Here is a 26,495-nt window from a genome sequence, read left to right as displayed (position 1 = left end):
GAGTGCAGCTCTAGAGTATAATACAGGATATAACTCAGGATCAGTACAGGATAAGTAATGTAATGTATGTACACAGTGATCTCACCAGCAGAATAGTGAGTGCAGCTCTGGAGTATAATACAGGGTATTACTCAGACAGGATAAGTAATGTAATGTATGTACACAGTGACCTCACCAGCAGAATAGTGAGTACAGCTCTGGAGTATAATACAGGATATAACTCAGGATCAGTACAGGATAAGTAATATAATGTATGTACACAGTGACCTCACCAGCAGAATAGTGAGTACAGCTCTGGAGTATAATACAGGATATAACTCAGGATCAGTACAGGATAAGTAATGTAATGTATGTACACAGTGATCTCACCAGCAGAATAGTGAGTGCAGCTCTGGAGTATAATACAGGATATAACTCAGGATCAGTACAGGATAAGTTTTTTACTTATTCTGAGAAGTAAGTAAATCAAAATACAAATGGTGGATGTGCGGCTATGTTTCTCTATTTGTGTTGCACATTCTATGAAACTGTATTTCTCAATCATGGGTGGACACCTGACTCTGGTTCTTCTATTAAACTCTTATGACAAGTTCAAACGTCGTGAATTTCCACATGGAATTTTGCATTGTAATTCCCCTGAAGATTCTGGAGCAGCAGAGTCTCATTGTATTCAATGTGATTCTGCTGCTCTGTGCACTTAGCGGAATTTCCACCCCAGATGCTGCGGACGCTGTACGGAATGCATAGCCATCTATGAGACGGCGCATTCCTGTGTAGCTTTAGCATTGGCATGTTATGCCGACGCCCGCAATCTCCGGAATGTTCGCACGGAGATTTTCCGTGCGGACATTCCGGACGTGTGAACATAGCCTTACACTTCTTTCTTTGAGAATAGGCATAGGATCCTATGCCATCGTTTGGGCAGATCAAGCAAGGAGAAAACCTACCAAATTTCAAACTTCACACATATGACCTATTGGAGCAAACAGACTTTATAAAGGGTGTTTCCTAGCTCATGATCTCTTTATATGAGCATAAATAAACAAATAAAACAAGCTTGGCTCAGGGTTTATGGTTAAAAACACAGTCACAATATGGGTAAAAAAAAATCCATGCACGGGTTTTCTTTGTGGTACAGTCATTTCAATGTCTCCATTTTTAAGGCCTACCATTTTTTGCTTATTAATTTTATTATATCATTATCTCATTATACTGTAATGAAGTTATGTTTCTCTTACTTGATAACCTATATATTTCTGGAAGGGGCAACTTATTTCCAATATAATGTATAAATCTGTATGCAATGGGTTCCCCTATGTGGTGCCCACAGGTATCCACTATTACAATGTCACTACTTGTAGAGGAAAAAAGCTCAGTGCCAGGCTCCCTCTCATCACAAGCTTTATAAGAAGGTCATGCTCTAGCTACATGGTAGGTTTTGTCAAGTTTTTCATGGTAGGTACACTACTTATAATCTATTTAAACCTATCATCCCTTTTATGCTGCCTTTACCTTGAGTCATAGGGGTGGAACCTGGCAGCTTCTCCCAGCCCCATCACCCTTGTCTGATATATCTCTTCCTATACGCAAACAGGGAAAGACTTATTAATTTGGGCAGTGGGGTGAGGAGAAGCAGCTGCGGATCACCTCAAAGACTTGTTCTTTGGGTAACGTGAAAGTGATGACAGGTTTCCTTTAAGTGTAACTCCAATTCAAACTTCCCAAAGTGTAAATGGGTCTAAATTGGGAGATTTATCACCTGTCAAAGAAATACACCAGAAACACCTGTGAAGTCCCTCAAAATGCCCACTTTGATTGTGCTGGCATGTATGCCATAATGGAACTGTTGGCAAATACAGTGGGGATCAAAAGTTTGGGCACCCCAGGTAAAAAATTGTATTAATGTGCATAAAGAAGCCAAGGAAAGATGGAAAAATCTCCAAAAGGCATCAAATTATAGACATTCTTATAATATGTCAACAAAAGTTAGATTTTATTTCCATCATTTACACTTTCAAAATAACAGAAAACAAAAAAAATGGCATCTGCAAAAGTTTGGGCACCCTGCAGAATTTATAGCATGCACTGCCCCCTTTGCAAAGCTGAGACCTGCCAGTGCCTCGGATTGTTCTCAATAATCATCTGAGAAGACCAGGTGATGTCAATCTCAAAGGTTTTAAATGCCCAGACTAAACTGACCTTGCCCCAACAATCAGCACCATGGGTTCTTCTAAGCAGTTGTCTAGAAATGTGAAACTGAAAATAGTTGACGCTCACAAAGCTGGAGAACCCACGTTTGACTGCACAATCCCTCCAGAAAGATCTGGCAGACACTGGAGTTGTGGTACACTGTTCCACTATAAAGAGATACTTGTACAAATATGGTCTTCATGGAAGAGTCATCAGAAGAAAACCTCTTCTACATCCTCACGACAAAAATTAGTGTTTTAACTTTGCAAATGAACATATAGACAAGCCTGATGCATTTTGGAAACAAGTTCTGTGGACCGATGAAGTTAAAATTGAGCAAAAGGTACGTTTAGAGAAGAAGGGGAACAGAATTTAATGAAAAGAACCTCTGTCCAACTGTTAAGCATGGGGGTGAATCAATCATGCTTTGGGGTTGTATTGCAGCCAGTGGCACAGGGAACATCTCACGAGTAGAAGGAAAAATGGATTCAATAAAATTTCAGGAAAAGAGAGGTTGGCTTCTACAAATGGATATTGATTAGTGTTGCTCGCGAATATTCGCAATGCAAATTTTATTTGCGAATATCGCATATTCGCGAATATTCGCGAAAATAGCACTATATATTCGTAATTACGAATATTGGTGTTTTTTTTTTTTCACAGTAAACATCACAGTGATCACCCCTCTCTGCTTCCAGCTTGTGTGGTGTAAAGAAGGCTCTAATGCGAATGCGAATATATGTGAAAATAAAACGCGAATATTACAAATATGCAAATTTTGCGAATATATGACGAAAATTTGTCCATATATTCGCGAAATATCGCAAATTTGAATATGGCCTATGCCACTCAACACTAATAATGATCCTAAAAACACCTCGAATTCCACAGGGGATTACATCAAGAGGCGTAAACTGAAGGTTTTGCCATGGCCTTCACAATCGCCTGACCTCAACATAATTGAAAATCTATCGATAGACCTTAAAAGAGCAGTGCATGACAGACAGCCCAGAACTCTCAAAGAACTGGAAAACTTTTGTAAAGAAGAAGATACCTCAAACAAGAATTGAAAGACTCTTGGCTGGTTACAAAAAGCGTTTACAAGCTGTGATACTTGTCAAAGGGGGCAGTACAAGATATTAACTCTGCAGGGTGCCCAAATTTTTGCAGACCCATTTTTTTTATGTCTGTTATTTTGAAAGTTTAAATGATGGAAATAAAATCTAACCTTTGTTGACATATTATAAGAATGTCTAATCTGTAATTTGATGCCTTTTGGAGATTTTTCCATCTTTCCTTGGCTTCTTTATGCACATTAATACAAATTTTTACCTGGGTTGCCCAAACTTTTGATCCCCACTGTAAGTTGTAATGTTACAAGGTTCCATGAGATCAGCAAAGGAAAAGGTTTGACCAACACAATATAAACATTTGAGACATCTGTGACGCAAGTGGAGTAACAACATACCTCAATGGATAATACAGCTATAAAAGTATAACAATAAGCTTCTAACAAAACACAGGCTGGTATCCTGCACAGTGTATAACCTATTTAGGAGGTCGGAGACAGAGGCACAATACTACAACAAGGGACGAGTAAATCTTTCAAAAATCATGAATGGGAGACTGCAGCCATATTGCTTCCTTTACAAGCTAGGTGAACTGAGGCAAACAGGAACCACAATATCTCAGAGCGAAAATAACAGGAAGTAAATGTGGAAAAATGACCGTCCAGACAGGATGACTTTATGGGACCTGCTTTACAAGAGATTTTCCGTTCTTAGACATAGTCAAACACCAGTAAATTACTAATAATGCTTCATATCCTAAGACTAGAAGTCCAAAGAAACTGGAAAAGGATGGAAACACTCAGGCCTTTATGATTATATGACCTTTTCCTCTTAAAACAAAAACCTAAAGTCACCGCCTGGCAGAGAGGACGGAAAGTTTTTGTCAGGTGTAATTCACACACAGAAGACTTCAGGAGCTGAATGGGACAGAACATTACTTTTCTATAGTTATTTTCTTCATAGGCTATAGCATTTTACAGGAAATGTAGCATTACCGGAAGGCCGAGATTCATTATATATTCTTCCTATTATTTTAACAAATGTTTAAAGGGAATTTTTTTTAAATCATTAAAGAGTGCCTATCATGAACTCACCTGTCCCTAATTGCCCCCCCCCCCCGTCCCTGACTCTTCCTGACTCTAATCCTACCCTTTTTTTTCTAAAACACCTTTTCTAACCTATATGAGTGTCTTCTCTCTTGCTCACTTTCATGATGGGAAGTGGCCTGGCAGGCGTGACATCAGCTGCTGGCTGGCTGAGGTAGTGCTGGGGGCAGTCCACGGCCTGGCACTGGCAGAGTGGAGACCCTGCAGCATCCGCAAAGCAGCAATCACAGGTGGCTCCGGGGGTCTTCGCTCAGATCTCTAACAGGCTCCCCGTGATGAGAGCAGCGGGTGCTGCGGTGACATTGTAAGTTGAAAGCACCAGGGTGGGGAGGGGGGGATGTGGCGCTGTGATCCTCTCTTCATTCAGGGCAGCGCTACACTGAGCACAGCGCTCGCTCCTGCCTGTCTGATTGACAGGAGGAGAGCTGTGCTGTACGTGTCCTTGCTGCAGTCTGTGATTTTGGACTCATGCCATGAGTCCGAAATCAATGCAAAGCTTTGCGGCCAGGACTGCTAGAGAGACCCCTAGTGGTGAGTTTTTTACATTGAAAATAAACATAAAAGTAATAAAAAAAAATGTATAACATCCTATTAGAAAGTGATTCATTAGGCACTAATCTTTTACATATAAAAAGTTTTTGGGATAACAGGTGCCCTTTAAGGAGAGTTTTCTCTACACCTATCTTCTGTACGCTCTCATAACTCTCTCTCTCTCCATATATAAATATACATATATATATATATATATATATATATATATATATATGAACCAGATACAGGCGCAGCACTCCAACAAAATAAGGGATTTAATTTCTCATGTCAGCATTACAACGTTTCAGCTCCTCCTGGAGCCTTTTTCAAGCAGCCTTTTTCATGCTTGAAAAAGGCTCCAGGAGGAGCTGAAACATTGTAATGCTGACATGAGATATTAAATCACTTATTTTGTTGGAGTGCTGCGCCTATATCTGGTTCTTATCTTGGATGGACTCTGATCAAGTCCTTTGGGACGCTGGCACCAATTTTTTGGTTGGACTGGATAAGTAGTGCTGCTTTATTTTGGGATTATATATATATATATATATATATATATATATATATATATATATACATACATATATTCTCTCTCCAATAGTCCACCTTATTCATAGTGTTGAGCGGCATAGGCCATATTCGAATTTGCGAATATTCGCGAATATATGGACGAATATTCGTCATATATTCGCGAATATTCGCATATACGTAATAATCTTGATTTATTTTCGCATATGCGAAAATTCGTGTATGCGAAAATTTACGTATGCGAAAATTAGTATATACAAAAATTTACATAAGTGAAACTTCGCATATGCGAAAATTAGCATACGCAAATTTTCGCATATGCGAAAATGCGCACACCGGTCTCACACAGTAATATTAGAGCTTTCTTTACACCACACAAGCTGGAAGCAGAAAGGGATGATCACTGTGATGTGTACTGTGAAAAAAAAAAAAAAAAATTCATAAAAAAAAAAAAAAAGAATATTCGTAATTACGAATATATAGTGCTATATTCGCAAATAAAATTTGCATTGCGAATATTCGCGAGCAACACTACTTATTCAGACCAGATTTTCAGTGACAGACTTTTAGCTCCATGTTTATTATGCATTCTTTGAGAAGACCACCCCTGGAAGAGTTTGGGTCTGGAAACATGCCTGGCCAGTCCATCACCTCAGTTTTTGGGCAAGGAAGGGGTCACCTTGGAGGTGTGTTTATCATGTTAGAATACTGCTCTGTGGTCCAGTATCCGTAGAGGGGATCATGCTTTGCTTCAGTATGTCACAGTACATGTTGGCATTTTTGGTCCCCTCCATGAACTGTAGCTCCCCAGTGCCAGCAGCACTCAGGCAAGCCCACACCATGACACTTCCACCATGGCAAGACACATTTGTCCTTGTTCTCCTCTAAGGGTTTCTGCCACTCATATCTATCTACAGTATTCATTATTTATTTCATTTAATAACACAAAAATAATGCACCAAAAAGGAGTTTGAATCACATAAAACTAAATGAATGAATGTAATGATGTTATATATAAGCGGTTACATAAATTTATTAGGGAAAACTGCAATTGAAAGGAGGCTCTAGTACCCTGCTTAGCTGCCTCACCACAAGATACAGTTGGCCATGGAGGAACACAGGTTCCGTATGGCATCCTATGGTACATTTGTCTATAGATGTTGAAGTTGGGCATTATCCAGCTGATGCCAGTTAGAAGCCAGGAGAGGCAACACATCTTTCTACTCTCTGTTCAATGATTTGCCCCTCTTTTAAAGTCTGTCATTTGGGAAAAATGTATTGGAGTGCATCAAAGAGGCATGTCTAGACATAGATGATCTCTTACTAAGAGGTACAATACCCAAAAGTAGCCTCTGACATCATTTACATATCTTTATTGTATTATTATTATTGACCATGCAGGATCAGAAATGTTATAATTTATTTGTTCAGACAATTCTGTACAGGGTAATGCCAAACAAGTTCATTCACTTTTTTTTTTTTTTGGGAAAATGGAAAAAGTTAGGTAATTTGAATTTTTATTACTGGTGGAATTTTTTTTATACAGTATTGTTGTATTTACATGCATGGGAAATTGACTATGGTAGGCAGTGATGGCATTTGTATGCATCAGCTTAGTTTTCAGAAAAAACATTCACATTATGATGTTATTACGTGATATTTACGTCTCTGCTTTCAAACCTGCTATCGGCTCTTGCCCCGTATCTTTTGGAGACCTATCAACATATATATATATATATATATATATATATATATATATATATAAATAGATAGATAGATAGATAGATAGATAGATACATACACTCACACATACACCAAGAATTTGGATGGCTGTTCAGTTACAACAAAAATGTTTTTTGTTACTTGAAAATAATTCTAATGGAGAGTTGAAATGTTGCTGCTGTGATATGAGTTGAATACATCACATTTGATAGTGGACTATTTGGGAGTGCTGTGCCACGCCATTGTGTATCTAAGGGGATCATGAATGGATCTGGGACGCTGCCATTCCTACATCTGCAATTGGTTGAATAGAGCTACATTACATTATATATATATATATATATATATATATATATATATATATATATATATATATATGTATACCAGCTATAAACAAGAATTCGGATTGCCGTTTAGTTGCAACTCAAATACTTTTCGACTTGCCGTTCAGATCCTTCTATTTTACAACGTGCATGTAAGCATGCAAAGAGTTAACAGGAAAAAATCTGAAGGAATCCTACTGAAGACTTTGCAAACATTTGGGTTGGGTTGAGTTTGTTTAAATTCATAAGAACCTGGCAGAGTAAGAAGTTCTCAAACTATGGGAGTCGGCACCGTCCCTCAGAGGTCTGGCACAAGCCTCTGTCACCCACCAAGCCGTGGCGTAGCGGAGTGTAAAATTATTAGGCAGGTCGGGGTCCCGGTCCTTCATCTCTGCCATTTTAAGAGGTGTTTTTCATTTAAAACAGTGTGGGGGTCCTATTTGTCTCTCCTTCCCTAACTCATAAAACAGCCTTGCCATGTTTGGAGCACTGAAGCTGCTGTTTATTACCGCACTTGTAAAGTATGCTGGATATTACAGGGTTGACTTCCATCTCAAGAAACGCTCACATCATGAACTGTTGCTCTTGGCATTAATGGTTGTTATTAAAGCCAACCCAAGTGAGTCCTATACTTGTTCTACTGTAAAGCACTGAAGAAGCGCTGCAGCATCCTCCACAGGTTCGCCTTCAAGCCCATTCACATTGAGGTTTTACGTAAAGCAACAACCGGCAAAAAGGATTTTATAGAACATTAAATGCTAACATTTAAAAGCATGCTGTGCGCAATTTTGTAAACAATAATGAGAAATGTATGGCTTGTACGAGGGGGTCTGGCTATACTTTCAAATGTTTAATTTTTCTAGTCTCTAGAGCAGTGTTTTCCAACCAGAGTGCCCCCAGCTGTTGCAAAACTACAGTTCCCAGCATTCTGAGAGTTGTAGTTTTGCAACAGCTGGAGGCACCCTGGTTGGGAAACAATGCTCTACAGGAAAGGAGTGGTGCACACTAAGGGTACGTTCACACGAGCGGATCCCCAGCGTATTTAACGTGGCAGATCCGCCGCTGAAGGACCGCTGTATGGTGCCTTTACATGTACGCTGCCTCTCCGAGCATGCACCTGTAAAGGCAGCATTCAGTGGTCCTTCAGCGGCGGATCCGCAACGTAATACACGCTGGGGATCGGCTCCTGTGAACGTACCCTTAGGCTAAGTTCACATTACCGTTGTGCTCCATCCCATTCTGTGTCTATTCAGCTAAATTTTTGTGCCCAAAAACTGGTCGAACCACAAATGGGTTCTCAAATGGGTTCCGTTGGGGATCCGGTGATCTACAGGAGAAAAAAAATTGTGCATGCACTATTTGTTTGCCAAGCTAAACTCCTGTTGTTTTGACAGAAATGCCAACAAAGCTCCATATAGCGAAGCAAAGCATTGTTTGAGTGTAATTTGCCCCCATGCCGTTTTTATAAAATGAATTTCACCATATTTATGCCATGTGTACCAAATTATTAAAAGGGGGCATGGCCTAAGAAAAAGGGCTCTGGCAAAGGGGTGGGGCTTAAATTGTGGCAAAAAATTATTGGCGTTACCTATACCACCCAAAAGGTGGTGCGGACTTAGAGTAGACAGTGTAAGATGTGCCTGAGTCTTTGTCAAAAATCTGGCGCGATCTTAGACTACCTAGTCTATGTAAGACGTAGCGGACAGATGTTTGCAGGGGGTCAATAGGGATATGTACAACACTAAAACCACTTTGCGTTTTTAGGTTTGGCATTTTTTCCCCCCTTATCTCAGCATTTTGCTGTGATTTGGGACTCACTGGCAGTTTTTCCAAATTGCCGCATGCTGAGACTATGGTGTTTTTTTTATGAAAAAAGTCACAGTTTCAGCATCCACCGAGGTAAGTAGGGATGCAAAGCATCCATACTTACCTTTGCCTGCCATACAGTATCCAGCACAGCAAAGCGCAGTGCTAGATACTGTCTTTGTTGCCAGAGGCAACAAGAGAAGTGTTAATTAACACTGCTTAGCAGTGCTAGTTAACTCTTTGAGGGGGTATATAGTATATACAATCATCTATACATTCACTTTACCACCCTGGCTCCTGCTCTGGCCTGGTCCAGCTGTTGCAGAACTAGAACTCCCAGAATGCCGTTGGCTGTGTGGGAATTCTGGGAGTTGTAGTTTTGCAACAGCGGGAGACACCCTGCTTGGGAAACACTATCTGTCTGTCTGTCCGTCTGTCCATCTATCTCATAGCTAGCTAGCTATCCGTACATTTCATATCTATCTAATATCTATTTATCTATTTATCTATCTCACATCTATCTATCTCATATCTATCTTTCTATCTAATTCATAAAAGGAAAACAGCACCCAAAATACCTTGCCAAAATTGTAGCAATCCTTGCAGAAATAGAGCCTTGGTACGCGGCTCAGTTTTAACAAAAAAAGTTGAATTCTGCTGCACACAAAAAAAAGTGATGAAAAAACAGCAGATTTATTGCATCACCAGTGTACACAGACAGCTACGTTTCAGTCAGCCTGGCCGAAAAGTAGCTGTATGTGTACAGTGGGCCCTCAAGTTACATTATTAATTGGTTCCGGGATGACCATTGTATGTTGAAACCATTGTATGTTGAGACCAAAACTCTATGGAAACCTGGTTATTGGTTCTAAAGCCACCAAAATGTTATCCAAAAATAGGAAAAAGTGAGAATTGAAGAAAAAGTCCTTACATATAAAAGTAAGAAAGATCTGCTGGGAGCTGTAATCACTGTCTATGTCAGTGTTTTCCAAGTAGGGAGCCTCCAGCTGTTGCAAAACTACAACTCCCAGCATGCCCGGACAGCCAAAGGCTGTCCGGGCATGCTGGGAGTTGTAGTTTTTTAACAGCTGGGGGCACCCTGCTTGGGAAACACTGGTCTATGTAGAGGACAGGAGCTTCTTCAGGGTCCTGTACAGTACAGGCAATGTCCTAAAAAAGTAATGGAGTCGCCCTCACCTGGTGTCCAAAGGAGTAGCTAACCCTGGTACAGGTAAAGAGTACAGAACATGTAATAGCTCCCTGTACTGTAGGGGGCGCTACCAGACACCAGTCAGTGCATACACTTCAGTAATACAGGGGTTTTACCAGTGAATGCCCATTCTGATTGGTCAGTTCTTCCAGCCATTGACAGGTATCACAGATCTGGACTGTCCGTAGCATTGTATGTTGAGTCTGGTTTCAACTTACGTTGGTCCAGAAAAGACCATTGTATGTTGAAACTATTGTATGTTGAGGCCATTGTAAGTTGAGGGATCACTGTACACTGGTGATGCAATAAATCTGCACTTTTTACATCACTTTTATTTGTGTGCTGTAGAATTCTACTTTCTTAATCAATCTATCTATCTACAGCAAAGAGGTATTGAGGCAGTACAGCCAAAATAGAATGTAGAGAGCGGGTGCAGGCTGGAGCTAGACAGTCGCAGTTGCAGACTGTATGGAGATATCCAGAAAAAAAGGGTTCAGCAGCACACCAAAAGTTGCAAACAAAGGTGGGTTTTAGAGATGAGCGAAGTTACAGTGATTCGATTCGTCACGAACCTCGCGGCTCGGTGTTTGCTGACTTTAGCCTGCATATAATAGTTCAGCTTTCAGGTGCTCCCGTGGGCTGGAGACTCTCTCCTAGGACAGTATCCACCTTTTCCAGCCCATAGGAGCACCTGAAAGCTGAACTAATTTATGCAGGCTAAAGTCAGCAACTGCTGAGCCGAGAAGTTTGTGACAAATCGAATCACTGCAACTTTGCTCATCTCTAGTGGTTTTAACCCTCCATGTTCAGATACAACGTTTCAGCAATATCTCACTGCCTAGCGCAATGGGTATCAGTGCTCCAATATATCAGGTAAACAATAAAGTGCATAATCATTATCAATTTACAGAAATTTTACAAAAAAAAACCACATAAATATATTAATAGTGCAATACATATTTTCTCATAATAATATAAAGTGCATCATCCGTTTACATACTCAAAAAGTAGTATCCATATACATATAGAATCATATAAAATCAGTGCATAAGGTTAAATACAGTGCAGGTGTACACAGTGATTCTAATTAAAAACATAGTGGGAGGGCAGACTGTCATGACTCCCCAGCATATAGTGTATAGAAAGCATGCCATAGCAATATGTATTTGTGGAAGGTGACGAAGTCACATGACCCCGCACTCACGTGATCAGCGTCTCGGCGTCTAACATGCGCATAGAGCCCGGTGTCTGCTCTAAGCTCTGTGCGCATCATTCCCATATGGCCAAAGGCTAGCTACATATTTTTGTTTTACTATTTTGTAAATAATTGTAAAAAATTGCTTTGCATTATCATATAATGACCCCTACAACTTTTTAGTTTTTCCCTTTATGGAGCTGTGTGATGGCTTATTTTTTGAAGGGTGAGCTGTTGTTTTTATTAAACCCATTTAGGGGTCCAAAAACGTTTTGATCATTTGTTGGTTTGGAGACCGAGGGACGTTCTGGCATTGGGTATTTACTTCTTTATTTTTTGTTTCATTTTTTTAATGGGACATTTGTATATCCGGTGATAACAATTTTGTGAAATTTACAGTATTCTGTCATTTTGGTGATCTCCTGTTGCACTTGATCTGGATTTTATCAGTGCTCTTGTAACTATCTTACTCCCGGCCAAATCCGTATACAGAATTTATATACCGAAGCATACCAAAGTAAATCAAACAGAGCCTATGTCAGTTTCAAATTCTTCTGCCCATTATTATGCCATCCACTTGGTTATATCACCTCTGTATTTAGCATAAGTTCCCACCCTCACTAGGGGGGAAGGTATACCTTTCCTGAAAAGTTTGGCGGGCTTCTTTGTTCAGAAACTCTACACGATGGGAGGGGTCAGACAGGAAGGAGCAAAATAGCATTAGGGGGAGGGGTGGCTCCTAAATGGGCATTCTAAATATACAGTACATAAACGTATATATAAAGGACGACTTTAGGTGTCATGTCAGGTATGGAAAATGTAAACGACGCCCACATGGATATTTACAAAAGGCATTGCTGCCAAGCTTATGCCACAAGGCAACCATGACCACGTCAGCTCCTCACCAATTAACATTAGCCCCTTGGGGTAAAAACTTTACAAACTACCAAATGTTGATTTAGTAGTGGTTCTACAAAATGGGAACTTATTAAGTTCAACTCTGCTGTATCTGTACTTTCTAGAAAAAAAACTGAAAAAAGGGACATGAATCATTCAGAAAATCACAGAAAAAAGGCCAACGTACTGGTTACTGATACAAGGGCAGATTAGGCACCTATTCCCATTATGATGCAGCTATTATGTGGCTGATCTGCATCGTAATGGGAATAGGTGCCTAACCTGCCCTTGTATCTGTAACCAGTAAGTTGGCTTTTTCCTGTGAATTTTTTGTATCTTTGCTTTACTAACATCCTAGATTCTGTTGTGTCCCATGTATACTGCTTTAATTAAAGACACATAAATATAAACTAATCAGAACCCAGGAGACTTATGATCTTATGATCTGCAGTGATGCCAAAGAACATGAAGCTCTCTGTCATACTCCTATAAACTTCCAAATAATAATAAGGATCTGTGTGCAATTAAATCCTTTTTTTCCCCGGCAGTCACATGATTAAAACACGGCGCTGCGGGTTTGTTTTTTCTATTGATAACATCAGAAGTCTGGTTGTCTCCAAAAAAGATTACATTTTCATGTTACAGTAAATACTCTTTTTAAAAGACCTAGTCACAGAAAAGAAAATAAATATCTGTCTTTCTGTCCTACATGGGAAAATATTGCAATGTGATATTTTATGGAGTGGAATAATTGCTTATAACTGTCCAGTCCTGTCAGCAACTTTATGAAATGTAGAATGGGCTCCAATTACTTGGAGTATTATCACATGAAGAGGTGAAGGATCTTTAAGAAGGTCTTTATCAGACTTGGGTACATGTAAGTAAATTGGTAAATATAAGTAAATATGACCCAAAGGGATTGTCTGGCAATATATTTATTTTCAGACAGAAGTAGCTTTGGTCAAAAGTCAAAGCTTGATTCAAAGGACAGAAGCACTAGGTCAAATTGTAGCTAAATAACACATCATTGTGTAGTGCACACTTGACGGTTTTCACTGGTACTGGTGGCCTTATAGGGGTTATCCAGGAATATAAAAACTGAGCTTAGTTCTTGTAAAAACAGCAACACTCCTGTCCTCAGGTTGTGAAATGTATTACAACTTTGTACCATTCACTTCAATGAAGCTGATCTGCAATACCAACCACAACCTGTGGACAGGGGTGGTGCTATTTTGGGTAGATAACAATTTAGTTTTTTTTTTAATCCTGAAGAACCCCTTTAAAGAATACCTCTCATGGTGGTCAGCAGGATATCTGTTTAAATGTTGCCGCAACTATGTAACCAGAGACAAACATCCTTAGGAGATGGATTTTCCGGAAGTCTTATAGACATGCATGGGACTTGCAGCAAATGCGTCTCCTTACACATTAGTCTTGGGACTACACAGTTGCCGCAAAATTTTAACAGATATTTTGGCGGAGATCATCATCAGAGGTACAATTTAAACTTGCTTTCAACTCTACAGTGATTTGAGGGTCCATGGTTTTGTATTTTTTACCTACAATTTGACAAAGTGCTTTACTGTCCCTTTCAGCAAGCTTTGACTTTCGACCACAGATACTTCTGTCTGCATATGATTAGCTTGTCCTAATGTGATAAAGGAAACAGTAGACCTCAACAACAACTTAGGTTACAGATGCCTCTAGCAGCTCCGGACCAGGTCTGACATGTCATGTCCCTTGGGCTGAAATTCCACTTTTGTGAAAAACTGTAACAGCATTTTATTTTATTTTTTATTTTTTTTAACAGAGACCGAAGTTGATCCAGCAGGAAAAAGTCTAAGTCCTTCATTTATATTTTGTATTCCTTTTAAGTACACTTCTGACTTTAGCTAAAAAAATAAATAAATAAATAAAACCTGCAGCTAATGCTTTCCAAAAAACTGCAAAGTAGAGACCCTGTCGGTAGTTCACAGTAAGGCTATGTTTACGTGGCTGAATTTAAGCAATTCTGCACAAATTCTGTTTCAGCAAAGCTGAAATTCAAGCCCCATTGACTTTAATGGGATTCCGCCACGGAATTCCGTAAAATATAAGACTGGTGTTATGTTTTTCATAGAGCGTAATCCCACTAAAATCAATGTGCAGTTAATTTTGGCCGAATATCCAGTGGAATTCTTCCGTGGAATTCCGCATGGAGATTCTGGTGTGTAAACTTAGCCTAGGTCAGCAGACCAAGGACTGTCTTCCTTTTGACACATTTAAGCCAAGTAACTTTATCAGGCTGGTGATCACATGACCAAGTTAAAGTGATAAAAGGCATAGATGCAGTTGTGCTGGAATAAAACAAATGGAGCTATATGATAACGATACTAAGTGTTAAAAAAAAAAGAGTGATTCTTTAAGGGCACCTACATTGGGAGTTTATTCAGTCATTGGTCTATTGGAGTAGCACAATGTATGTGTACGCCAGTGAAGTCCATCTACATATAGCAGTTTAGTGATGTGTTTTTTGTCAGGTACATACTGCATACTGTCATAGCTGGCATGTAAACCGTATACTCAGAACTATAGTTAATGGTTATTAAATCTGCTCCAGTTTTGTTTAATCGGCTTACCGCAAGGTGTTTCTATCTGACTTGTTGATGGAGCCGTTGATGGATATTTTCTTTTGGCCGGTCCTGCAGCCACATACTTACTGCAGTGCAAAATGGAAGCCATTAATAGAGGCCATTCGCACTCTCGCCGGTAAAGATGTTAAACATGACTCTGGCTTTGGAGTGTTTGGAGTTCTCTCTCCAGGTCTCTCATCATTGCTGCCAATAGGAATATGCAAAAACAGTCTGTATCTCTGGCACCAATTTCTGTGTGACAGTATAAGGTCTGTATTTTTATTTCCTAGGGTATGCTTAACCGTGTTCATTTAAACTAACTGGAACTCCACATATCCCAGCAGAGAATGTAAAGATTATATTTATTTAAAGAGAACTTCCATCTTCTGATAACATTAAGAAATGTTTTGGGAGTAGATATTTACTGTGTATATACAATGCATTCAGACATTTTTCAGAACCTTTCCCTTTTTTCGTGGTTGATAATTTGAAATAAAATCTAGAATCCATATTGAGAATTTACTCCATAAAGATCATACTCCAAATTTGCAAATTTATAGTCATTATGGCTTAGTTTCAAAGATGGTAGACTGTAACCTAATTTTTTTTCCTTATTTGTATCATCAAAATTATAAAGTGTTGTATAATTTGTTGGAACTATGTAAACAAATATTTATTATAACTATTATTATTATTAATAAGATCATGTGTACAGATGGGAGAAACTTCCAGAAGTTCAACCATCACTGCATCACTCCACAAATCTGTTCTATATGGCAGAGTGTCCTGAAAAAAGCGTCTTAGTAAAAGCCCACCTGGAGTTTCCAAAGGCCCCTAAAGGACTTTTAGGCTAGGTTCAGACTACGGAATTTCCGCTGGAATTTTCGCTTTGAAATTTTCGGCAGAAATTCTGCTTACTATAATGCATTGTGTAGTGAATGGTTTTCCGTTCACAAATTCACACTTCGAAATTTGTGAAGCGGAAAATCCGGATGAAAAATCCGCTAGAAAATTTCCGCATGAAGAAAGGGGTTGCTCTTTCTTCAGGCGGAAATCCTAGCAGAACACATAGCAGTCTATAGGAGACTGTAGTGTCCGCACGGTCCTAGCGCCGACTAATTCAGTCGGCGCAGGCGGAACTCGGAATCCTCGGGCAGAAATTTTTTGCCCGGAGATTCCGTAGTCTGAACCTAGCCTTACACTCTGAAAAAAAGATTCTCTAGTCTGATGAAACCAAGATTTAACTTTTTGGCCTCAATTCTAACTGCCATGTCTGGAGGAAATCAGGCACTATTCATCACCTGCCCAATACCATTCCAACAGTAAAGCATGGTGGGTGCTGCATTGTGATGTGGTGGTGTTTTTCAGTGGTTAATACAGAGAGATTGGTCTGGGTTAAGAGAAAGATGAATGGGGCAAAGTTCAGAGATATGCTTAATGAAAACCTTATCCAGAATGCTCCAGACCCCAGACTGGACCACCTTTCAACAACACAATGAGCAAACATCCAAGACAACACAGGAGCGGCTTAGGGACAACTCTGTGAATGTCCTTGAATGGCCCTGCCAGAGCCATGACTTGAACCTTATGAAACATTTCTGGAGAGACCTGAAAATGGCTTCCACTGATGGTCCCTATCCAACTTGACAGTGCTTGAAGGGATCTGCAGAGAAGAATGGCTGAAAATACCCAAAACCAGCAGTGCAAACCTTGTGGCCTCATCCCCAAGTAGACTGGAATCACTGCCAAAGGATCCTGAATAAAGGATCTAGATTCTTATGTCGTTGCAAGATTTTAGTTTCCTCCTTTTCAATAAATTAGTAAAGATTTACGATCACTGTCTCATTATAGGGGATTGAATGCAGAATGATGAGAAAATATTGTTTATTTAATTTTTTTGTTTTTCACATTTTTAGCACAAGGCCACAACATAACAAAATGTGAAAAAAAGTTAAATGGTCTAAAGACTTTCAGAATGCATTGTGTTACTGACCAAATGTTGGGACACCTACAAATTACACATACAGAAGCCATTAGGACATGTCATTCAAAATCTGCAGGCAAATCTGCCGGCATTAATATGGAGTTGGTCCCTCTTTGCAGTTATAACTGCTTTCACTCTTCTTGAAAGACTTTTTACAATTTTGATAATTTTCCATAAAAACGTGGCAAAGATACATGGGATAGAGTGACAGTACTCAAAAGCTAATTTTGCCACCCACCCCCTTGACTCCTCCCGATGACACACCCCACTTTACTACTGGGGTGACACACTGTAACACACCTCATCCTCATGTTATCTCCTTACTACTGGGGTGACACACTGTAACACACCTCCTTCTCATGTTATCTCCTTACTACTGGGGTGACACACTGTAACACACCTCCTTCTCATGTTATCTCCTTACTACTGGGGTGACACACTATAACACACCTCCTTCTCATGTTATCTCCTTACTACTGGGGTGACACACTGTAACACACCTCCTTCTCATGTTATCTCCTTACTACTGGGGTGACACACTGTAACACACCTCCTTCTCATGTTATCTCCTTACTACTGGGGTCAGAGTATATCTAAAAAGTAATAGGCAGAGCTCCTCATGGGGCAAATAACATTTTTAGGCAAGAATAGCAGGTAAAACAACCAAATTGGTAATGGTATAACTGCTCACCTGGCACAGTTGTGTAACTGACATAACTGCATTCGTGCATGAAACAGTGATGAAAGGTGGTGCCACCTTCCGATATCAGCTCGAAACAGGTTCCGTCCAAGAAGTATGCAGAGAAGGAAGTATCTTGAAAAGACCAGATGATAGGCGCGATCCACCAATGGAAGGAGATAGTAGTGTTCAAGAAATAACTTTATTTGCCACTCATAACGCATTTCAGAGTGGGGGAGCCCCTTCTTCAGATGAACTGGTGTGCATACTGGAGTGGCTTACTATTGGGGTGACACACTGTAACAAACTCCCTCCTTATGTAATCACCTTACTACTGGGGTGACAGCTTAGCAGCTGTCAGGACCTGGAGAAAATAATTTCTTGCGGAGGGAAGAATGGCACACGCTTTAATAGGGTGGTCTAGATGGCTGCCTATTTTGCCTATAGGTGGAGCCGGCCCGGACCACATGTGAACACAGCCTCTGGTCTCTGAAGAATACAGTAATATTATCTCACATATTTCATTACATGTGATTAGCATTTTGCTAACAAATTCTTTGAGATTGAGAAGTTGGTAAAAAAAATTAAATGTTGGTGCCATATTGAAAAAAGTGGCATGAAGCCAAAACCTTACTTAGGGCTCATTCACATCACGTTTTGGGGATACAGCTGCCGGACGGAGGGTGAATCTGAAAACCGGTCGCTGCCGCATCTCAGTCTGGCCCGCGCTGCACCCCATTCAATTGAATAAGCCGGACAGAGTCAGCTAGTGACTCCGCTCAGCTCACGTTTGGACCGTATGCGGTTTTGTCGCCAGACTGAAAAAAGGTCTGGCAACAAAACCACATGCAGGCCAGCCGGATCCGGCTGCCATATACCCAAAAAGTTAAGTGAATACACCCTTATTTTCAAAACAACACAACTGAGTTTAAAAGATGGTGTGAAACAAAGAAGGCCTGATGAATATTGCTGTAACATAAATTGCGCAGGTTTTTAAAGCGTACCCGTCAGATCCAACAAAAAACATTTTTTATAAATATATCACTCAGTATCTAATCCTGACCATGTACATCTGATTTATGCGTCTAGCACCTTTATTTATTTTTTATTACACTTTTAATTTAGCTCACTAGTCTGAATTCCTCTCAAAGGGAGGGGGCGTGGCCTCACTGTGCAGGTCTCCGCCCCCTCCCTCAGTATGCTGTTTGCTCACATCTCCCCTAGCATTAGCAAAACTACAACTCCCAGCTTGCCCTCACTGACAGTAGTGGGACACAAGATGACAGTGGGAGGATTTTTCCTCCAGTTGTGAGCCCTGCGCTCACAGCTGTCAATCAAGGAAGTGTGTCCATGACATAGGTGATGATGCATGGACACAGCAGGACTAGTATGTGTCCAAGCAGTCAGGGGGGGGGGCAGTTGTTTGACTGGCTTTTTCAGTATGAGATACTGAAAATTTTCGAATGAAAGCAATTGCAAAACCTATTTGTTTTGCATGCTTTACAACATATAAAAAGTTTTTGTATCTGACAGTGCCCATTTAAATATGTTCCCCCAATAGATCCAAAATTCACACTTATGTTCTCTTTACAAGCAGGAGTGATCCTGTTTATTTGCACCCCTATATATTGTGTAATATGGGACTTTTATTTATATATAAAAAATATATATATATATATATATTATTGAAATGATATTCCCCAAAATGCATATTTAAAAACAGCTTTTTAGGTAATACAGGGAAAAGTTATGTTAGTCTGCATATATCTTCTTGTGTATCAGCCTTGTGGTTACAGTCAAGCACAATTGAACCTTAGTCTCTTGTAGAGTTCAGCTGGGGTTACCGCTTTTTTTTGTCACCGCAGCTTGAGATAACTTTTCAAGAAGGTAGAAAATACAATACAATAGACATAGGAGCAATCCGCCATACCTACCTATTGACTATAGTTCTATTTTCTCACAGCCTGCAGCCTATTCTTAGGAAGGAACAAATGTTTTCATTTTTATTCCTAACAAACCGCCAACAGGGATTGTGAATAGCGCTGCACATGCCCAAACCGTAAGATAATATATCTGTAGATTAAAGTTTATACATAGCTCTGGGTCCTTTGCTAGAAATAATTTCTACGGTATAAATAGCTGAGTGTCTAGGTTATTAGTGTTGTGTTCTTAGTAAATCTAGGATTAAAGTGTAAAAAGAAATAAGTTAACTGTATAGGAATTAATTTGCATGTAGCTGTGTTCCCTAACACAGTTGTTTCTCAACCAGGGTGCCTCCAGCTGTTTCAAAACTACAGCTCCCAGCATGCATGGACAGCCAACGACTGTCCGGGCATGCTGGGAGTTGTAGTTTTGCCACAGCTGGAGGCACCCTGGATGGGAAACACTGCTCTAATATGTAATGTTTTTTAGCTGAGACTAGTTTTTTATGGCTTTAAAGGGGTACTACAGTGGAAAACATTTTTTTTTTTTTAAATCAGCTGGTGCCAAAAAGTTAAACAGATTTGTAAATGACTTCTATTTAAACATTTTAATCCTTCCAGTACTTATCAGCTGCTGTATATTCCACAGGAAGTTCTTTTCTTTTTGAGTTTCCTTTCTGTCTGACCACAGTGCTCTCTGCTGACACCTCTGTCCATTTTAGGAACTGTCCAGAGTAGAAGTAAATCCCCATAGCAAACCTCTCCTGCTCTGGACAGTTCCTAAAATGGACAGAGATGTCAGCAGAGAGCACTGTGGTCAGAAAGAAAAGAACAACTAAACTTCCTCTCGAGCATACAGCAGCTGATAAGTACTGGAAGGATTAAGATTTTTTAATAGAAGTAATTTACAAATCTGTTTAACTTTCTGGCACCAGATGATTAAAAAAAATATTTTCCAGTGGAGAACCCCTTTGAAGGGGTACTCTCGTGGAAAACTTTTTTTTTTTTAAATCAACTGGTGCCAGAAAGTTAAACAGATTTGTAAATTACTTCTATGGAAAATTTTTAATCCTTCCAGTACTTTTTAGGGGCTGTATACTAAAGAGAAATCCAAAATCAAAATGCATTTCCTCTGATGTCCTGACCACAGTGCTCTCTGCTGACCTCTGCTGTCCATTTTAGGAACTGTCCAGAGCAGCATGTGTTTGCCATGGGGATTTTCTCCTGCTCTGGACAGTTCCTAAAATGGACAGAGGTGTCAGCAGAGAGCACTGTGGTCATGACATCAGAGGAAATGCATTTCGTTTTTGGATTTCTCTTTAGTATACAGCCCCTAAAAAGTACTGGAAGGATTAAAGGGGTACTCCGCCCCAGACATCTTATCCCCTATCCAAAGGATAGGGCATAAGATGTCAGATTGCCGCGGTCCCGCTGCTGGGAAGTCCCGGGATCCCCGCTGTGGCAGCCCGCTATCATTACAGCACAGATCGAGTTCCTTTGAATAGGGGATAAGATGTCTGGGGCGGAGTACCGCTTTAAGATTTTTTAATAGAAGTGATTTACAAATCTGTTTAACTTTCTGGCACCAGTTGATTTAAAAAAAAATTTAAAAAAAAAAAAGAGTTTTCCACAGGAGTACCCCTTTAAAGGTCAGCCAGCAAGTTTTGATAGCACTTTTCTATTCTCTGGGCAGCCAGTACAGGGAGCAATGCACTATATAGGGAAATACCATAGGCCAGGTCATTTATGTTTTACAACAGTGAAGCCTGTAAAAGGAATCTATCAGCAGAGTAATATTCACATCTAGACCAAGCAGCCATGCTTCATTGCTTGTTTCATGATTCTCATCCCTTCAAATAGCATCAACAGCAAGTATTCAGGTTAGACCCCCACCATGTTTATTCAGCCCTCAATCTCAGCCGCCTCACTATGCCGAAATGGTTGTGCTTTTTAACTTAAGGGTACGTTCACACACGCGGATTTTCGCAGCGTATTTAGCTGCGGATCCGCTGGTGAAGGCCCTGCTCTATGCTGGCTTTACATGTGCCTGCTGGTAGTGGCAATACGCCGCTACGGGCAGACACACTGCAGCGATGTGCGCGGCTTACTCGCACATCGCGGCCGCTCTCCCTGCTCTGAGCTAGGCAGAGAGCTCCTGCGATGTGCAAGTATACTGTGACTCGCACATTGCAGTGTGTCTGCTGGTAGCAGCGTATTGCCGCTACGAGCAGGCACATGTAAAGCCAGCATAGAGCGGGCCTTCAACAGCGGATTTGCAGCATAAAATACGCTGTAAATCCGTGCGTGTGAACGTACCCTTATAGGGGTTTTCAACTGGAATTTTTTTTTTTTTAAATCAACTGATGGACACCTCTGTCCATATCAGGAACTGTCCAGAGCAGGATAGGTTTGCTATGGGGCTTTGCTCCTACTCTGGACAGTTCCTGAGACAGACTGAGGTGTCAGCAGAGAGCACTGTGGTCAGACAGAAAGGAAATTCAAAAAGAAAATAACTTCCTGTGGAACATACAGCAGTTGATAAGTGCTAAAAGGATTAAGATGTTTTAATAGAAGTCATTTACAAATCTGTTAACTTTCTGGCACCAGTTGATTAAAAAAAAATGTTTTCAGTGGAGTACCCCTTTTGTGGTCAATGCTTACCGGACAACGTACTTACCGAACATTGTTCCAGCAACCTTACCTAACGGTCTGAGGTGTGCCAAAACTGTACGTGAGGGCACGCCTATAGAGGGCATGCCCTATGTAATGGTGACAAGAAAAAGGGGAGGGCTGGGAGGGATTGAACGCTACATACGCACCTGGTGCAGGTAAGGGGAGGGTATATGTAGGGACTCCCAGCTCCTCCCACAAATTAAGCCTGATAGGTTTCCACTTGTAGTCAATGCTTACCGGACAACGTACTTACCGAACATTGTTCTAGCAACCTTACCTAACGGTCTGAGGTGTGCCAAAACCGTACGTGAGGGCACGCCTATAGAGGACAAAAACACACAGATAGGGTTTGAAAAGGTTTATTTTCAGAAACAACATTACAAAGCAAAAAAGGTAAATACCTCGGCTAACTCAGCATGGGGGTAAGGGATTTAACGTTCAAAACAACCAGAATCCCACCTGCCCAAGCTTTTAATCAAATGAGCGGGCACTTTGTGACGTGAAGCGGCAGATGCTGCCCCCATTCGGAATGAGTGCCCAGATATAGAGTTGGGATCGTGGCCCAAGGCGGCTACTAGTGTACGAACGTGTTTAACGAACCAAGAGGTGGTGATTGGTAGGTTATTGTGCGGGAGTAATGGAAATGTAAGGACGAGCTGATAGTGCCGCCAGCAACTGCGGCAACACCAGAACCGGGCACCATTTATGCCCAGAGGGGAAAAACCTGACCTGTACTGGTTTGAGGGAAGTTTTAGTATGTTTCAGGGTGAGGGTAAAATATGGGTCCTGGAAAACTAACTGGCCCTTCGACAGCCCCAAACACTTAGTGGAGGAAACAGTAAACTCACCTGGTCGTAGGAAACCATAGAACCCTAAGTAAATGGCTGCCTTGATGGCTAAACTGTCCAAAAACCCAAAGGGAAGGGCATCCAGAGCATCAGACACACCTCGGAACAGTACACCGGAAATGGGGACTCGACTAGGGGCCTTGCGTACTGATAACTTGAGAATACCCCTTAAAATAGCTCTGATTGGATGGGCGGCAAACAAGGACGGCCTATTAGGATGTCTGAGGGCCATGTGGTGTTGGATACCTGCCAAGTAGTTTTTGATGGTGCTATGTGACAGATGCAAAGTAGAATGGCAAAAAGCCACAAAACAAAGTAGGGAAGAGATATAGTCCTCCGTATCTTGGGGGTTAGTGGCTAGAAAATTCTGATAAGCATCCCATGCCACCCGATAGGCCCTCCTGGTGTTGGCTGACAGTGAACTGATGATGAGGCCGTTGGCAATGTGTCTGTAGGAGCTCAACCCATTATCAGGGACTGAAAAGGGGGGACCGGAGAGCCCGCTGCGTCTGCCCCGGGCATTGTCTGAAAGAAGAGATGAAATTTAGCTCTAGACAGGGAGTCTGCAGCAACATTGTTAACCCCTTCTATGAACTGTGCGGTGAATTGGAAATCGCAGACAAAGGTGACCATTTTCCTGGACCAGAGTCTACCCCACAGCTGGGCTGCTACTACTACAGGGAAGATCTCAAAAAGTGCAGAACACGTTGAAAAACCTTGAATACCTCTAACCTGCTCCGGCCACATGTCGGCCACCCAATGGCTGTCAAAAATTGCTGCGAGACCTATAGATGAAGAGGCGTCGGAAAAAACCCTGGCAGAGTCTAATGAGACACTGGGCACAAAAAGGACACCCCATTCCAGTTCTGTAAGAACTCCTGCCACATGAGCAGATCAGCTACCGCCTCATGACCCAGATGGACCGCAACCTCCTGACTAGGGGCTAGCGGCAATAGTTCCAAGAGACCTGACACAAAGGAGCGACCCTGTGGTATAATCCTCATAGCGAAAGCTAACATACCAAGCAAGCTCTGGAGCTCTACTCTGGTGGCTACCTGGGACCTCGTGAACCTACCAATCACGGAACGGATCCTGTCCAGTTTGTCTGAAGGTAGCCTAGCCTCCATATTTACTGCATCCAATACGACGCCCAAAAAGGTCAGCGCGCTCACCGGACCTTCCACCTTTTTTGGGGACACGGGCACCCCTAAATGCTCGAAGAGTGCTAGACACTCCTGTAACTGGAAAGGAATTACCCCTGAAGACTCAATGATGAGGAAGTCATCCAAATAATGAAGTACATTCCTGCACCCAACAACGTTCTCCATCGCCCAATGTAAGGCAATGGCCAACTGATCGAACAGCCAGGGGCTGCTCTTTGAGCCAAACGTTAGCTTAACCGCAAAGTAGTACAGCTGCTGCCATTTAATGCCGTACCACTGCCAGAGGTCCTGCCTGACGGGCAACAATTTAAAAGCATCGGTGATGTCAATTTTAGACAAAAATGCCCCTGGGCCTAGCTGCAAGATCATTTGAATGGCTTGATCGATGGATGCATATTTCATGCCGAATTCCTCTGACGGAATTAGGGAATTCAAACTGGGGATTAAGGATGAATGAGGTGCGGACAAGTCATAAATCATACGTTTTTTATTATTAAACTTACCCACCACTACTCCAATCGGGCTGACCCTCCAGGAGATAAATGGTGAAAGACAAAAGGGGCCAATGATAAAACCCTTAGTCACCTCCGCCTGTAACAGTTCCGTCACTGCCAGAGGATCCGCCATGGCGGACCTGAGGTTATCACACTCATGTGTGGATTGAGGCAATGCCAACAAGCCGGTATGGAAACCTTGTATCTGTAACCTAGATGCGTCACGTCAAAGAGGTACATATCTAACTCCTCCCTCCTGTCCGGTCTGGCGGAACAGATAACATCACGGAAAAGGCTAAAGGCAATCACAAACTCAGGTATGGACAACTTCCGGTTCAGCCTGGCTTCCTTACTCCTGAAGGTTACCGCCAGCTCCCCACAAGACACCGTTTTAGCCTCCGTGATGTCATGGGTGGATATGAGGAGAGATGCCAGATTGACATCCCTGCCCTCCAGAATATCCTTGCGGATGCTGGCCGTGATGAAATGGGAAGGAGCTACCCTGGGCGGTTCCTTCTGCGTACCTGCAGCAGGTGTCAGAAATGAGGATGCAACTGGCATCAAAGCATCACTAGGCCCCGGGAGAGGCTGACCAGCCGGCTCCATGACAGGAGTGCTGGCAGCTTGTGCGGCCTGGGCGTTGCTTCTGTCCATGGCATCGAGCCTAGCCTGAAAGACTGCCATGGTATTCATGACAGACGTAATCATGTCCTGCATCTGACTCCCAGAAGCGGGCTCTGGAGCCACCGGCTCCGGGTCCTGGCCAGAGCCAGCACCTGACTCGGCAGCCAGTAACCTATAGAGTTCCACTTTCTGGGCGCCCGCAGGGTACGCAATGCCTCTCCTGCGGAGCACGTCCATCAGCCTGGGGATGGTCCACAAGCGGTACTGCAACCCGCTGTCCCTCTGAGAACTTCCCAGCGGGGTAGCAGGTAGAGACATCGTCTCTTCGATGTCCGAGCCGTGTGACATATCCACTCCCACCTAACCGGGCCAAACGGGTACCGGAATAAGAAAACAATCGTAAGAACACCGTAACACCAAATGTACGTGGCTCATTGGAGCGAGAATACACACCTGATGACAAGCCACTAACCTTGTTATTAACTATATATATATATTATTATTATTATATATATTTTTTTGTTACCCTTGTGGTACATACTCACTCATGCGTATTGTAGTGTGTTCCCCTACCCCTGGACGTGTATAACGGTATGACTGCGCTGAAGACGAGTCAGGAGGCAGTGATAACGTGATTGTACTGAAAGAGACAGTAACAAATACCCCAGTATGAAATGTTAGATTAACTGTACTGAGTGAAGTCAGGAGACAGTTTCAACTACGAAATTGCACTGAAGACGTGTCAGTAACAAATAATTGTGTACGTACGGATTGCTGCTCTGAAGATGAGTCAGGAGTCAGCATGAACTTAAACTGCTCTGAAGACGAGTCAGCAGACAGTTCGACTACTTAATTGCTCTGAAGACGTGTCAGTAACAATTAATAGGATGTATGTAGGGAATAACTACTGCTCTGAAG

General features: G+C 41.6%; 1 protein-coding gene across 4 annotated transcripts in view; it reads right to left on the bottom strand.

Moving 5' to 3' along the window:
- LOC130357063 (uncharacterized) overlaps positions 1-26,495 on the bottom strand; it is a 732,821-nt gene that overhangs the window by 642,107 nt on the left and 64,219 nt on the right. The gene's annotated exons all lie outside the window — the stretch shown is intronic.

This window comes from Hyla sarda, chromosome 2 (assembly GCF_029499605.1).
Source record: "Hyla sarda isolate aHylSar1 chromosome 2, aHylSar1.hap1, whole genome shotgun sequence".
NCBI lineage: Eukaryota > Metazoa > Chordata > Amphibia > Anura > Hylidae > Hyla > Hyla sarda.
The sequence above is the reverse complement of the archived record's forward strand: the minus strand, read 5'-3'. Positions and strand labels throughout refer to the sequence as shown.